Source organism: Otolemur garnettii, unplaced genomic scaffold (genome assembly GCF_000181295.1).
Source record: "Otolemur garnettii isolate 467f Iridium unplaced genomic scaffold, OtoGar3 scaffold00033, whole genome shotgun sequence".
NCBI lineage: Eukaryota > Metazoa > Chordata > Mammalia > Primates > Galagidae > Otolemur > Otolemur garnettii.
Window position 1 is genome coordinate 8,961,442 of NW_003852428.1, and position 13,200 is coordinate 8,974,641.

The 13,200-nt window shown below is 38.5% G+C and overlaps 1 pseudogene; it reads right to left on the reverse strand.

Moving 5' to 3' along the window:
- Positions 1-12,175: 12,175 nt before the first annotated feature.
- Positions 12,176-12,587, reverse strand: LOC111725203 (annotated as a pseudogene).
- Positions 12,588-13,200: the final 613 nt, after the last annotated feature.

Here is a 13,200-nt window from a genome sequence, read left to right on the forward strand (position 1 = left end):
CAACTCAAGCATCCACCCACCAGAGGGTAAATGGATAGAGAAGATGTAGCATGTGCGTGGAATGGAATATTACTCAGCTTTAGAAAGAAAAACAATTCTGTCAAATGCTGCAACACAGATGAAACCTGAGGACATTAGGCTCAACAAACGGAATCAGTCACAGGAAGATAGATACTACGTGATTTCAGTTGTATGAGGTCCCCAGAGTAGTCAGAGTCACAGAGACACAAAGTACAATGGTGGTTGCCAAAGGCTGTGAGAGGGGAAAATGAGGATTTGACGTTTCATGGATATAGATCAGAGTTTCAGTATCACAAGGTGAAGGAAGTTCTGCATATTGGCTGCACAGCACCGTATACATAGTTAACACGACTCCACCATATACGTAAAATGTTAATACAGTAAATTGTATGTTATGTGCATTTTACCACAATTAAATTTTGAATTTTAAAGGTGAAAATAAACCAGTGCAGAAGGACACACAGGCTTGAGCATTTATTGGAGCATCATTCACAACAGCAAACACAAGAAATGAAGGGAATCTCACCACTAGGAGAATGGCTGGATAATGTATGACACATCTTCACTGGGGCATTTTAAAAAGTGCTCTCTGACCAAAGAACTCTGGCATTCAGAATAATATTAAGGTAAATTAGTTGATTTGAAATGATTTCCACCGGGTATAATTGAGTGAAGAAAGTAGGGTGAGAGAATTGTGCACATCTGATCACATTTGGAAAAGCAAGCTGCCAACAAAGGTAATAATAAAATGATGATTATATTAGTCACTGGCATTATCCAACACTCGTTTTATACCAGCTTGTTTTCCAAGCACCTGATGTGAAATACTGCACTTAATTTTCACAACACAACTTTTAGCTCAGCTTATGGACAGGAAAAAATGAGTAACTGAGAGATTAGAAAGTTTCTCCAAAGTTACACAGTAGACCAGAGTTAAGGCACAAATTCAAGAAGTTGCCCTCTAGAAGCAAGGGCATGCATGAGTGTGCGTGTGTGTGTTTGTGTCTTTTCATACCTGATTTCAGATAAAATACACAGAGTAATATGGAATAGACTGATGCAAGGTCTCTGGACTAGAGATGGGAATGCCGATGTGGCTGAAAAGCTAAGGAAATGCAAAGAATGAAGCAGGAAAAAAAACAGAAGCATAAATGCTAATCACACTTATGCATTTTATGGAAAACCACATATGGGTAAGCGTAAACACCGAAACTCAGTAAAAGAGCCATGACAAAGGTATTCTGGAGAATAACTTTTTTTTTTTTGGCTTTTTAAAACTTCAGCAACACTAGTTCTGAAAATGAAATTTGGAATTTTCAGGCAACATCATAGATTTTTATAATTATATTTATTTTTGCATATTTGAATAATTAAAGGGAACTCAAATACCTGTGACATTTTAAATGTGCCTTTTATCTTGTTTTGAAAAGTCTGACAGCAGTACTACCAATGGTTAAAAAAAAAAAAAAGCAAATATGAATCCATGAACTGTAGAACAAAAATGGGAGTTTTGAAAGGAGAAAAACCTGCCTCACAGTCAGACCAGTATGGAGGACACAGGGATAAAGGAAACTAAACAGATTCTTTTTATTCAACTCGTTTACCACGCGAGTTTATTGCAAATCTCCAAAACGGACTAACACATTTATCTTTTCCAAGCTTCTTTGACCACAGAGCACCTTTTTTTCAGCCATGCCTATTAAGCAGTTGTCAAAAAAAAGATTCCACATAGAAGAATTCTAGAAATCACTTACCTACAATATCTTTTCTTAACTCTAAAACTTGCCAGAAATCCCTTCTTGAAGGAGCAAATGAGATGAATCCATGGAGAGATACAGAGAAGTTTTGGTTTTCCATTTTTGCAGTTCACCAAGTTATGTTCTCACATTTGATATCTTACTATGCGCAATATATGGATATCTGAAAATCAAATATAATCTCAGCCAAGTATCCCATCTATCTTTTTGAAAATGTCTTATTATTTATGCTTACATACAAGTCAGTTATTGACCGGTATTTGTGATGCCACCTGATTTTCATCTGTGAATTTCATATTATTTACAAACTAATCTGTATAAAACTATTTTTATGTTAATGTCAATAATTTTGTGTCTTTTCTCTATGTTGAAAGTGTTGCTATCAAGTCTTAACACATCAAAGTAATAGAAAAGTCCCAAATTAAATTATTTAAGACCCTTACAGAATACTACCCCCAACCAGTCATACTGCTTAGACAGTAATCAGTATTAAAACTTAGATGAGATTTACCCAATATCTATAGAAAAGCCATATAAATACTAAAGCAAATAATACTTTATATTTTCCTCAAAGTGTTTATAATTTACCAAGAGAATCAGAAAATCTATAGTGTCTGAAATAAGTTTAAGGGAACAAAAATATAAAGAAAGAAGAATGATCTTGTAACGGGGCCAATGAGATGATTTCTTCTAATAAACTGCCTTTCTTAGAGTCTTGACAAGTGTTTAATTGAAAAGATACTTATTGTTGTACTTCCTAAAAACCAAAGCTCCCTTTTAAGACTGTCAGGGCATTCCTGCTCTTTGAACTTCATTGGGTTATCTTGGAGATCCAAATGCTGTGGTTTAAATGTGTTCCCTCAAAAATTGATGTGAAACTTAATCCCTAAGTATAAGGCCATGAGTGTTAAGATAGTATAAAGCCATGAGTGCTCCATCCTCCTGAATGGATTAGCACCCTCATAAAATGGCTTGAGGTTAAAGGGAGCACTCTCTCGCCCTTTCAGCTTCCACCATGTGTGGACACAGCAACGTGGCACAATCTTGGAAGCCAAGAGCACCAAACACCAGCATTCCCACCTCGGTCTTGGACTTCCAGCCTCCACAACTGCAAAGCTTTATAAATCTGTTCTTTATAAATTACCCAGCCTAAGTATTTTGTTGTAAAATCACAAAAGGAGTAAGACAAATGAGAAAATGTGAAAGAACTTTGAAGATTTCTTAAACACACTTAATAAGATAAATTCATTATTAAACCTGAAGATATGCTTCAAAACCTGTCCCTCTGTCTTCTGGGCACACAACTGCCCGGACTCATTTGTACTTAAGATTTGCCATGAGTTCACTCTTGGGCCGAGTTCCACTTGCAGGCCTGGCTTGCAGTCATGGTCCTCTCCACACTCTCTTCTCCTTAATGCAATAGGAGCTTTTGCAACCACAGTTCCCTCGTGTGATTGAGAACAAGAGGACGATGGAATGATCTGATGGCTCAAGTCTGGATCCCTGAATAAATAACAGAGTCAAGCAGACCTACTCGCTAATCTGGAAACTCCTCTCAGTCAGTTAAGTGAGAGATACGTGAATTCTGAATTACACTGTACAGAAAGAATTTCTCTACCTATCCCAGGTTTGCCACTGCCTCACCAGGTAATCTCAGACAAGTTGCCATTTTCTAATTTCTAAAATGAGCATGTCTGGCTAGGTCATCACTTTAACAACTGTGTTTCACAGAACCTCAATTCTCACATTTTTAAAAATTATTTCAGAGAACACTTTGGTGGAAGAGGAAAGAACAGGGGCCAGTAGAGTAAGAAGGCATAATAAATCATCAGAATGTTGATTTGCTGACTCCAATACTTCCCCCTCATCAATCTATCCAACCCTCTGCTTTACATAGCAGACATCCAAGGAAGTATCTGAATAAAGAATTCCGAGGTTAAAAATATTTCTCAAAACCATCAAGATATAAAATTAACAAGAGACATTTGGGTTTAGTTTCTTGGCAAGGATAATAGCTATTTCTCTGAACCATCTATGCACTTTTACTCAGTTGTAATTCTGATCAGTGACACATATTTCATAAGTGACCTGGCAAAGTTAGTCATGGAGTCCACTGTAATAAAATGTAATTTTCTTTGTGAAAATTAACTAAGCTATCCAGGGAGCTATGATATGATCTTGACCTCATTAATTTTGTACTTGAATCAACTTACCAAGAAAAAAAGAAAGAACTATCTTGCTATATTTAATGATTTCATTCATATCCACTTGGTGCTATTTCAAGCAGCACTTAATTTCCAGAATTCTGGAAAATAAGTAACAAAACTAATTGTTTCATGGTGTATTAATGTCTCTTAAATGCAATACTCCAGCCCATGGCCCTTATAATTGTGTCCACTATTTATGTCATTCTGCCATATTGGCAGCCATTCCCTTGACTCACAATCAAAATCTAACCTGTCTGATTCTCTAGGGTTTCTTTAAAGAGTTATCATTTCCTGGTGGCCAAACTTAATTCCTCTAGATTATATAATTTAACACTCATAAATTTCTTTCTAAGATTCAAATTGTTACCACTCATTATACCACTATATAAATTGAGTTAATCTTATCATTAACAATTTCTCTATATTTACCCTCTCTGTAGACATGTTCAATTATTCTTCCAGTATTTTATTTATGAAAATTCTAAATCATCTTTGACATTGAATATATCTTAGACATAATAGCTACAACTCCCAAAGCACTCAGTTAATGCCATGGGATATACCCTCATCAGAATATATTCTTTTCCATCAAATCATTATTATTAAAAGGCATAATAAATACACATGCAAAAAGTAAAGGTATTCATTTATTTGGTGACTATAGATATAATAGAATTTGCTCTGGTCATGATACATGCATTGCATGGATGGGTGCTGTTTTCTGCTGCGATTATCAGAAATGTCTCTCAACAATGGATAGAGACCAGTTTGGTATTTTCTCCCAGAGACAGAAATGTGGAGGCAGCAGCTGTGACCTCGGTTCAGCAGCTCCTTGAGGTCAAGACTAGCTTCTCTGAGCCTCATGGCATTTTCATTGTGGGCAAGATAGGGTGGTTCAACCCAGGCATAAAATCCAAGTTCAAGGTGAAAAAGGAGCCACAGAGAATATCAGTGACAGTCACATCTGACCATGTTATTATCAGGAAAGCTTCTGCTTCCTCATGATGCTACCAGCACATTTCCCTGTGTGTCACTTTGGGGAAAAGATGCTACAGGACCTTTGGGGGAGTGAAAAGTCAGCAAGATCAGGGAGGATTGTACATTTTCCATCCTCTCCTTCCCACACACATTCACCATCACAGTGCTGGCGAATTATCACTCAGAATTTCATGTTCAGACATTCAGTTTTTCTAAAATGCATCAATAAAAATGTCTTATTTCTCCCTTAACCACTTTCATTCTTATTGTGACTGCCTAAATGGACTTTTTTTAAAAAGCCAACTGTATGATTTCTGCAAGAAATATACTACACTGTAAAGACATATAGACTAAAAATAAAGGGATAGAGAAATATATTCCATGGAAAGGGAAACAAGAAAGTGTAAGAATAGCTTTACTGCTATCAGATAAAATAGATTTATGGACAAAAACTATAAAAAGAGGCAAAGTAGGTCATTATATAATGATAAAGGGGTCAGTTCAGCAAGAAGACATAACAATCCTAAATATATGTGCAGCCAAGCTGGAGCACCTAGATATGTAGTACACATATTATCAGCATTAAGAGAGAGATAGACCCCAGTACAATAATCACTGGAGACCTCAGCATCCCACTTTCAGTACTGGACAGATCATCCAGACTAAAAACCAACAGGGAAACACTGGACTGAATCTGCACTATAGACTAACTGGACCTCATGGATATTTACAGGACAGTTCCTGCAACACTACAAACACGCATTCTTCTCTTCAGCTAACAGATCATTTTTAAGGAAAGACCATGTGTTAGGTCACAAAACAAGTTTCAAAATATTTTTTAAAAGTTGAAATCATATCAAGTATCTTTTCTGACCATAATGAAATAAAACTAGAGATCAATAATAAGAACAAAAAAAAAAAATAATAAGAACATTGGAAACTCTAGAAACACATAAACATTTAAAAATATGCTCCCGAATGACTAGTGGGTCAATGAAGAGATTTAGAAGGAAATTAAAACATTTCGGAAAGCAAAGGACAATGAAAACAATATATCAAAACCAAGGGGTAAAGTGCAAGCAGTAATAAGAGAAAAAGTTTAGAGCAGTAAACTACACAAAAAAAGTAGAAAACTTCCAATAAAAACCTAATGATGCATCTCAAACTACTAGGAAAACAAGAGAAAACCAACCAAAACTAGTAGAAGTAAGAAATAATAAAGATCAGGGCAGAAATGAATGAAATCAAAACAAAAAATACAAAAGATCAACAAAACAGAAAGCTTGGTTTTTGTAAAGATAAATAAATAAATACATCTTTAGACAGATGAAGAAAAAAAGAGAGGAAACCCAAATACTTAAAATCAGAGATGAAAAAGGAAAAATTATAACTGATACTGTAGAAACCCAAAAGATCATTAGGGACTCCTATGAGCAAACATATGCCAATAAATTGGAAAACCCAGAAGTAGTAGCTGAGTTTCTAGGCATATAAAACTAACCAAGATTAAACCAGGAAGAAATCCAAAACCTGAATAATCCAATTGCAAGGAACAGGTAGAAGCAACGATAAAACATCCCTCATCAAAGAAAAGCTAAGCACCTGCTGGCTGTGTTACGGAATTCTACAAAACATTCAAATAAGAATTAAAACCAGGGCGGTGCCTGTGGCTCAAAAGGGTAGGGAGCCGGCCCCATATGCCAGAAGTGGCAGGTTCAAACCCAGCCCCAGCCAGAAACTGAAAGAAAAAAAAAAAAGAATTAAAATCAATCCTACTGAAACTGTTCCAAACGATTGAGAAAGAGCTAATAATCCCAAACGCATTCAACAAGGTCTGTATCACTCTGATACCCAAACTAGAAACAACAAAAAAAGAAAACTTTAGGCCAGTATCACTGATGAACCGAGATGGAAAAATCCTCAACAAAATACTAGCAAACCAAATTCAACAGCACGTTTAAAAAGATTGTTCATCATGAACTAGATAGAGGGATTCAGTCCGGGTATGGAAGAAGAGGTCAACATATGAAAACCAGGCAGTGTGATACATCATATCAAGAGAATGAAGGACAAAAACCATCTGATCATTTCATTTGTTGCTAAAAAAGCATTTGATAAAATTCAATATCTTTTCATGATTAAAAACTCTCATAACACTGGGTACAGAAGGAACTTACCTCTACATGTAAAAGCCATATGTGAAAGAACTCATATCAGAATGGAGTATCATACAGAATGGAGCAACAAAAGGATGCCCTCTTTTACCACTGTTATTCATCATAGCACTAGAATTTCTAGCTAGAGCAAACAGACAAAAAAAAAAAAAGAAAGAAAGAAAGAAAGAAAGAGCATCCAGATTGTAAAGGAATAAGTCAACTTATCCCTGTTTGCAGACAATATGATCTCATACCTAGAGAAACTTAAAGGCCCCATCCCAAAAGCATTAGAACTGATGAAATCTGTAAAGCTGCAGAATACAAAGTCAACATACAAAGAATCAGTAGCATTTCTATATGCCATCCATAAACAATCTGAAAAAGAAATCAAGAAAGTTGTCTTATTTACAATAGTTATACAATACAAATAAAATAAAATAGGAATAGACTTAACCAAAGACATGAAAGATCTCTATAATAAAAACTATAAAACATTGATGAAAGAAGTTATAAAGGACACAAAAAAATGACAGATAGTTCAGCCTTGTGGATTAGAAGAATCAATACTGTTACAAAGTCTGTACTACCCAAAGTGATCTACAGATTCAATGCAATCCCCATCAAAACACCAATGACACTCTTCACATAAATAGAAAAAATAACCCTAAAATTTCTATGGAACCACAACAGACCCAGGATAGCCAAAGCCATCCTAAGCAAAAAGAATAAAACTAGAGGAATTGCATTACCTGACTTCAAATTATACTACAGAGCTGTGTAACTAAAGCAACACAGCACTGTCATAAAAACAGAGGCATAGATTGATCTGGGTAGATGAATGGAACAGAATAGAGGACCCAAAAGCAAATCCATTCATCTATAGTGAACTTATCTCTGACAAAGATGCCAAAAGCATACAGTGGGGGAAAGAGCAGTCTCTTCAATAAATGGTGCTGGGAAAACTGGATAGCCACATGCAGAAAACTGAAATTAGACCCTGTCTCTGTCATATGCAAAAATAAAATGAAAATGATTAAAGATTTAAATCTAAGACCTGAAATGATGAAACTACTAAAAGAAATCACTGAGGAAACCCTTCAAGACATTGGTCTAAGCAAAAACTTCTTGAGTAACACCCCCAAAGCATTAGCAACCAAAGCCAAATGGGATAAGTGAGATCCAACAAGTTAAAAAGCTTCTGCACAGCAAAAGAAACAACAAAGTGAAGAGACAACCTACAGAACGGGAGAAAATATTCCCAAACTATTCATGTGACAATGGATTAATAACTAGAATATATAAGGAACTCCAACAACACTATAGGAAAATATCAAATAGCTTCATTTAAAAATGGGCAAAGGATTTCAATAGGTATTGCTCAAAAGAAGACACGCAAATAGCCAAAAGATGTGTGAAAAAAATGCTCAACATCATTAGTCACCAAAGAAACGCAAATCAAATCTATGCCATATCATCTCACCTCAGTTGAAATGCCTTTATCAAAAAGACGGGTAATAATAAATGCTGGTGAGGATGTGGAGAAAGGAGAACCCTTATACACTGTTGGTGAGATTGTACATCAGTGCAATCATTATGGAAAACAGCAAGGAGCTTACTCAAAAAAAAAACTAAAAATAGAAAGACCAAATGACCCCGCAATCCCACTGCTGGGTGTTTATCCAAAAGAGGTATCTTTCTGATATACTGAATTCCTTTCCTTTGGATAAATACCCATTTTAACTGAGGTCAGGGCAATTAGGTATTGATCATATCAAGCTTTTAGCATTTCTTTTTGTGGGACATTCCAGTTGTATTCTCTTAGCGATTTTAACGTTTACCCTAACTTATTTTGATTATCGTCACTTTGCTATGCTATCAAATATTGTTCATTCTGCCCAACTGTCTAACTACAATTTTTCACCCATTAACCATTCCCTGATTTGATTAATTTACACCATATGGCTGTATTAAAACATTGCATGTATCCTATACAGATATATAACAGTAGTGTACCTATAATAATTAAAATAATAAAACAGATGAAACAGGGGAAAAAAGACTTGTAGGACACAATGCAGAAAGTAACATAAAACAGAAGCGATATCGAAGTTAATTTACAAACTTTTATCTTATTTACATCCATTCAATTTGTTCATTCTTACCAATTATTCAGAAAACGTCCTGAGATACTAGGTACATCTAGCCACCATTCCAAGATCAATTTTTGATAAATAAGCCAACTTTACATTACTGCATGCCAGACAAGTATCATAAGAGCAAGAACTCTAAGTTTTCATACATGTTTATTTTGCTGATGACTCAGAAGATGCAGCCACTCCCGTTAAACCAACAATATTAGACTAGTCCCATCCACCAAAAGATTACAAAGTCATGTTAGCTTGTAATGCATTTGGGCTTATTTGCTTAATTTATCAGTACTCATTTATCTATCAGCTAATTCAGTACTGTAGACAACATACAAGCAGACATGTATACACACATACATGAAATACAGACAGACATAAATAAAGATCTTAGACCTTTAGCTTTAAGTCCTGAGTCCGGTAAAATTTACTGGTTAAAAAAAAAAAAAAAAAAAGTTGAGTTTATACTGTGTCTCTTTAAATGGAAGAGGCAGAAATATATCTGTCTCAAATGGCCAAAATCCTTACTGAATTCCGGAGATAATAAGGTAGAAAATTGACATCTCAAAGTCCAGATAGAATATAAGCTTTCTCAAGGAGTTGGGTGTGTTAGAGGAGAATAGAAATGTATGCCAATGTAATGCAAAATCATAGAAATTTATTACAGGATTTTGCAAGAAACGTACAGAAAATTTTTCCAAGTTACCAGCTAAAAAAGTGAAAGAAGGAGTGAGGGAGAAAGCACCAGGGGTGACAAGGTTGCAAAAGACCAGTCCAGCAACAGGACACAGGTCTGGGGAAGAAGATCCTTTCGGGGGTGCTTTCCAGCTTTGGTTTCAGTTTCACGAGTGCTAATCTCTCTTTCTATTTCATTAAGGTGTTCACTCAATCTGGAATTATTTTCTTTAGGAGAAGCAATGAATGGTAGTCTCTTGATTCTATTCAGAGTTTTCAAAATGCTAAAGGAAAAAAACTCCCAATGTCTGTGGAAGGGTTGATGTAATCTTTGTTCTCATTGTGTGCCAGATAGGTTTGTTTGGAATTTCAAAGGAGCCTTATTTTAGCCATCAAAGTTTGAGCTTATTCTGGGTAATTTTTTCTAGAAACCCAGACACTTGCGACTACCTGCACCATAATTTTTGCTCACAGATCCACCTGGAAGGCCAGAAAGCAGCTGATAAGCCGCTGATAGCAGCACAAAACTTAAACCATGGGTTACCCATTGCACCTGCCTGCTGAAGGCTTCCCTTCCACTGAGAGTTCCCACAAAACCCTATAGACTGGCCAAATCTAAATGGGAAGACACCTCCAAACTTGGGGGTGACTGAAAGGGTGTCTTCCAGAGTCCAAACAGAGAGGATCAATTGAGAAAACCTTTTCTTAAACCTGGGGTCAACCGGGAATGACCCTTCTGAAGTCCAGATGGAAAGTATTGGCCAAGAAGGACCTCTCCCCAAAACCCCAGGCTGACAGGCATCTGTCCTCCAGGGTCTGTATTGACAAGGCCTACAGGGATAAAGTCTCTAAGACCTCAACCAAAGTTTGGGAGGTCTGAAATTAAAAGGATTTACCCATCCCTCCCACCCTAAGACCCCTGGGGGAACATTTGCAGGTGCTGATGTGTTGGTTTGGGACAGCACCAGGAGGAGAGTCAGGGATTGCTTCAAATCCCACTTCTGACACGGAGAATGTGAATTTAAAATGTCTGAAAATGAATTTGGAGAAAATAATTCATTCCTTTCAATTGTTTGCAAGCCAGAGAGAGATACAGCCTTTGGTACAAAATAAAGGTGCTTTCCAGATTTTTAAGGGTAAGTTTGGCTTTTATAGAGAAAATTCTTGTATTTTTAATTGGACACATCTGTCACCCACCTGCGCAGGTCTGGCCTACAGCAGCAATGTGGAAGGAGGAGGTCAGGTTGCACAGGTTTGATTATCAACCCACAATATAAATTACTGACTGACTGAGCACTCACACTTTCTGCTCTGTTTCTGCTGAGCCACACTTTAGCAAAAACTAATCTCTCCCTCACTCACAGACACACGCACAAATCCACCACACTGGTTGTGTTGTCACTCTTTTTTTTTTTTTTTGTCCTTACCTCATACAAAGAAAATGCTGCATAGAATACATTACTTTTTAAATGTACTTTATTGCATGTTAACAGAAAATCTACAAGAATGGCACGGAAGACAGACAACCTTAAAAACGTAGTTGTACATGGGGTAACTCAACATATGGTACTGGATGGCATTTACTACATGGTACAAACTAAATAAACATCTATTGTGGCGATAAACAAAAAAATTGACTTGTTTGCAAAAAATCCACAGTTAGTATCTAGAAAAATTAAGGTTTAATTATAACTGTTAAAAAGGTATGCCCTGAGACATTTGGACTTAGTTCAAATACATCTCTGAGTCTGTATTAAAGTTCACATCAAAACCTAGTTTCTGGATAGGCGCCTGTGGCTCAAGTGGCTAAGGCGCCAGCCACATACACCTAAGGTGGTGGGTTCAAATCCAGCCCGGCCCACCAAACTACATACACCTAAGGTGGTGGGTTCTAATCCAGCCCAGCCCACCAAACTACAATGATGGCAGGCGCCTGTGGTCCCAGCTACTCGGGAGGCTGAGGCAGGAGACTCGCTTGAGCCCAGGAGTTGGAGGTTGCTGTGACGTGATGCCACGGCACTCTACCCAGGGCTACAGCTTGAGGCTCTGTCTCAAAAATAATAATAATAATAATAATAATTTCTATCTTCAAATTTACTATGCAAAAATCATACGCTTAAGTACCTCTGGACCCCATGGAAAACAAAACAAAACAGCTAACATTCAGAAATAAGGATAACAGGTAGAGGATTTAAAAAGGAAAATGAGAACAAGATAATTGGGACCTGCACAGACTCCTAAGGACGCTCTCCGCGAATGCGGCGCGCCAGCAGCATGTCTTTGGGCATAATGGTGACACGCTTGGCATGGATAGCACACAGGTTGGTGTCTTCAAAAAGACCCACCAGGTAGGCCTCGCTGGCCTCCTGCAAAGCACCCAGGGCCGCGCTCTGGAAGCGCAGGTCTGGCATGAGGGCCTGAGCTATCTCCCTCACCAGGCGCTGGAAGGGCAGCTTGCGGATGAGAAGCTCCGTGGACTTCTGGTAGCGGCGGATCTCCCGCAACGCCACGGTGCCGGGCCTGTACCGGTGGGGCTTCTTCAGCCCTGCCAAAGGGGGGGCCCCGCTTGCCCGAGACTTTGGTGGCCAGCTGCTTTCTGGGCGCCTTACTGCCGACATACTGGCGGGCCGTCTGCTTGGTGCGTGCCATGGCGGGGGCGCTGGCCTGGTCCCTTCCCCTTGGCCGAGCTGGGCTCGCTACAGGTGGTGCTGGACTCACAGAGCAAGGGCGCCCCGGCTGCAACACAATTCAGACAGCCCTTTAGTGTCCAGCCGTGTACGAGACAGCCCCCCACACTGGGCCTCTCCAACCCTGCCCCACACTCACCAGTGCACACTGTGTAGGTCCAAAGTCCCGATGCTCCAAGCCACTGACTGCTTCCTCTGCTCAGGGTGGCACTGAGGGACGTTCAAGGGTGGGCCCGGTCACTTGGAGGCTGCTTTGACTAGGGAGGGATCTAGTGGCGAGCAGACTCAGGTCGATGGTCCGATGGGATGCCCAAGGCTTTGGAGACCCTGCCCTGTCCGTCCTTTCTGGCTGTTGGTCTGGGGGTGCTCTGGGCTCCTAGACGTCTGAGACTCTGTGGAGCTTCGGTCACTTATAAAGGGCTCAGATGATTGGATCAGACCCACCCTGTTACCTTCTGGTATAGTTACTGAGTCACAGACTTGTAACCTAATCACTTCTGGGTTCTGCCCACCCACAAGGGAGGGGCAGACATCTGGAGTGGGCTTCACGGGAGAGGTGGTTCTCCCAGAATTCC